This window comes from Bactrocera tryoni, chromosome 5 (genome assembly GCF_016617805.1).
Source record: "Bactrocera tryoni isolate S06 chromosome 5, CSIRO_BtryS06_freeze2, whole genome shotgun sequence".
NCBI classification, from domain to species: Eukaryota; Metazoa; Arthropoda; class Insecta; order Diptera; family Tephritidae; genus Bactrocera; species Bactrocera tryoni.
Window position 1 is genome coordinate 48,903,979 of NC_052503.1, and position 4,227 is coordinate 48,908,205.

A 4,227-nucleotide genomic window follows, 5' to 3' on the forward strand; every position below is an offset into this window, starting at 1 on the left:
TAAAGGAGCGCAAGTTTGGTGTAGGATTCGTGGTGGGAGAGACTCCGTCGCCGAGTACTATCATTCACTCCGGTGAATGAACGTCTAGCCACAATCCGCATCAAAGCGAGGTTCTTCAACATATCGCTGATATGCGCCCACGCCCCGACGGAAGAGAAGGACGATGTGACCAAAGATGCCTTCTATGAGCGCTTGTAGCGCGCTTATGAGAGCTGCCCCCGCCACGATGTCAAAATCGTGCTTGGCGACTTTAACGCCAGGGTGGGCAAAGAAGGTTTATTTGGCACTGATGGTCGGTAATTCAGCCTCCACGACGAAACATCCCCAAATGGGTTGAGGCTGATTGACTTCGCCGGGGCCCGAAATATGGTTATCTGTAGTACTAGATTCCAGCATAAGAAGATTCATCAAGCTACCTGGCTGTCTCCGGATCGAAAATCTACCAACCAGATCGATCATGTTGTGATAGACGGAAGACACGTCTCCAGTGTTTTAGATGTGCGTGCGCACCGAGGTCCTAACATCGACTCGGACCACTATCTTGTTGCAGCTAAGATTCGCACCCGCCTCTGTGCAGCAAAAAACGCGCGCCACCAAACACAAGGAAGGTTCGACGTCGAGAAGCTGCAATCACAACAGACAGCCGAACGATTTTCTACTCGGCTTGCACTCCTGTTTCTGAGAGCACTCGTCAACAACTCGGTATAAGGGAACTGTGGGACGGCATTTCAAACTCCTTACGTACAGCTGCAACCGAAACCATTGGTTTTCGGAAAGTGCAAAAGAACAGCTGGTACGACGAGGAGTGCCGTGTCGCAGCGGAGAGAAAACAGGCTGCCTACCTCGCAACGTTACGATCGACCACTACACGTGCGGGATGGGATAGATACCGAGAGTTGAAGAGGGAAGCGAGACGCATTTGTAGACAGAAGAAGAAAGAGGCTGAAATGCGTGAGTACGAAGAGCTTGATAAGCTGGCCGACAGGGGTAATGCTCGAAAATTCTACGAAAAAATGCGGCGGCTTACGGAAGGTTTCAAGACCGAGCGTATTCCTGTAGAACCCCAAAGGTGATCTAGTCACTGATGCCCAGAGCATACTTAAATTATGGAGGGAACACTTCTCCAGCCTGCTGAATGGCAGTGAACGCACAACACCAGGAGAAGGAGAACCCGATTCCCAATCGATGACGATGGAGCAGACGTTCCATTACCCGACCATGAAGAAGTTCGAATAGCAATTGCCCGCCTGAAGAACAACAAAGCGGCAGGGGCCGACGGATTGCCGGCCGAGCTATTCAAACACGGCGGCGAAGAACTGATAAGGTGCATGCATCAGCTTCTTTGTAAAATATGGTCGGACGAAAGCATGCCCAACGATTGGAATTTAAGTGTGCTATGCCCAATCCATAAAAAAGGAGACCCCACAATCTGCGCCAACTACCGTGGATTAGCCTCCTCAACATCGCATATAAGGTTCTATCGAGCGTATTGTGTGAAAGATTAAAGCCCACCGTCAACAAACTGATTGACCTTATCAGTGTGGCTTCAGACCTGGCAAATCAACAACCGACCAGATATTCACCATGCGCCAAATCTTGGAAAAGACCCGTGAAAGGAGAATCGACACACACCACCTCTTCGTCGATTTCAAAGCTGCTTTCGACAGCACGAAAAGGAGCTGCCTTTATGCCGCGATGTCTGAATTTGGTATCCCCGCAAAACTAATACGGCTGTGTAAACTGACGTTGAGTAACACCAAAAGCTCCGTCAGGATCGGGAAGGACCTCTCCGAGCCGTTCGATACCAAACGAGGTTTCAGACAAGGCGATTCCCTATCGTGCGACTTTTTCAACCTGCTTTTGGAGAAAATAGTTCGAGCCGCAGAACTAAATAGAGAAGGTACCATCTTCTATAAGAGTGTACAGCTGTTATGCATGCCGATGATATTGATATCATCGGCCTCAACACCCGCGCCGTTAGTTCTGCTTTCTCCAGGCTGGACAAGGAAGCACAGAAAATGGGTCTGGCAGTGAACGAGGGCAAGACGAAATATCTCCTGTCATCAAACAAACAGTCGTCGCATTCGCGACTTGGCACTCACGTCACTGTTGACAGTCATAACTTTGAAGTCGTAGATAATTTCGTCTATCTTGGAACCAGCGTAAACACCACCAACAATGTCAGCCTAGAAATCCAACGCAGGATAACTCTTGCCAACAGGTGCTACTTCGACTGAGTAGGCAATTGAGAAGCAAAGTCCTCTCTCGACAAACAAAACCAAACTCTATAAGTCACTCATAATTCCCGTCCTGCTGTATGGTGCAGAGTCTTGGACGATGTCAACAACGGATGAGTCGACGTTGCGAGTTTTCGAGAGAAAAGTTCTGCGAAAGATTTATGGTCCTTTGCGCGTTAGCCACGGCGAATACCGCATTCGATGGAACGATGAGCTGTACGAGATATACGACGACATCGACATAGTTCAGCGAATTAAAAGACAGCGGCTACGCTGGCTAGGTCATGTTGTCCGGATGGACGAAAACACTCCAGCTCTGAAAATATTCGACGCAGTACCCGCCGGGGAAGCAGAGGAAGAGGAAGACCTCCACCCGTTGGAAGGACCAAGTGGAGAAGGACCTGGCTTCGCTTGGAATATCCAATTGGCGCCACGTAGCGAAAAGAAGAAACGACTTCGGCGCGTTGTTGTTAACTCGGCTATAATCGCTTAAGCGGTTTCTACGCCAATTAAGAAGAAGAAGATATCTCTTCTTTTAGATGTGCAAATTTTGGTATTAATCCGATTTTTTTGAAGATTCTTTACTTACAACAAATTCATCAGAATCACGGACCATAAGCTGCCTTGTGACACTCTTTTGAGCTAAAAATTTTACACTTCAGAAGTTTCAATCCATCAATTCCTAAAATTTCAATAATCATCTCTCGTCGCCGACCGCAATCATTTCGATTTGACCCTGGTACCAGCCGGTATCCGTGCATGACTGTGGCAGAACCGGGTAGCTTAATATCACTTCCAGTATAACGATTTTTTCCTTTGAGATCTTCCTCATCTGATACACCAATAATAATGCGGTTCCTGGACACATCAGCAAATGATTAAGCTGATGTCTCATCCTTTGTTTTCAGCTTTATAGCTGACAGCTTAGTCTTTTCAGATGACATCTGTCTCTTGGCTGCCACTACTGACGGTTCAAACTTAAGACTTGGGTAGAATCACTTTCGGGCAAACGATGGACTCCTAGAGCTCTTTTGTAGCTCCTCCTGGCTTGACGTTTGCAACCGTACTATTCTGAGCAGGTAGGCAGCACCACGCTTCTCTGCATATCTTGCTTTTGTTGGGTTATCGACCTTAAAAATAGATCATTCTTTGCAGAAGCACTACTAGCAGCTACACTTTTGGCATCTCCTTCCACTCCCTTATTTGTAGCCATACTTTGACTACCGGGTTTGTTGTTGTAGCGGCAGAATTCAGCCGAGTTCACAGTCCTATAAAAAATCCTGGGTCTGTTCCGGTTACGTAGACCCGACTGTCGTGGGAACGGATTAACTACCGGGTTTGGTTCCGGCTGCTGCTGCTGTTATTGCCTTCCTGAATATGGTTGGTGCCAGCCTTTACGCATAGATGGCTACTTTCGAGTTCCTTGCCGTTTTTTCCAGTAGAGCCATACTCCTTTATTATGCAGCTGATATGTTTTTTGTATGGTTCATATTCTGGACCCACTAGTGTAGGGAAAAAAGTTCCAGCCGCTACAAGAACAACTCTTCGTACGAGATTGGGCTATTTGAGGACCCCCGTAGCGAACTTTTACCAGTCCGTCTTTGCCATCGTTGTGGAACCGTGGTCCTCGTGGAGGGTACAGCGAGGAATTTTTGCCGACCTCACAGTAAGCTTTAAAACAATAAGTATATGCACTTGTTAGAAGCAAAATTTTTGGAAACGATTGTCGAATGGTAAATCTCTCCATTTTATTTTAAGTTGTCCAGCATAACATAACCTTACAAAAAAAAATCGAAGAACATGTTGATCTTTCGCGAAAATAGTGCTTGAGTATAAAATATAGGTACTTATGTCTCTGAAGTACCATACAATTTTTTGTTATACAAGTATTCATTGCTTACTTTGTCTGTAGCAGCCGCTAAGGTTAGACGTGTTTTTATGAGCTTGGCGATTCTCGTTTCTTAAAAAACAACACTGTAACCAAGTTCCA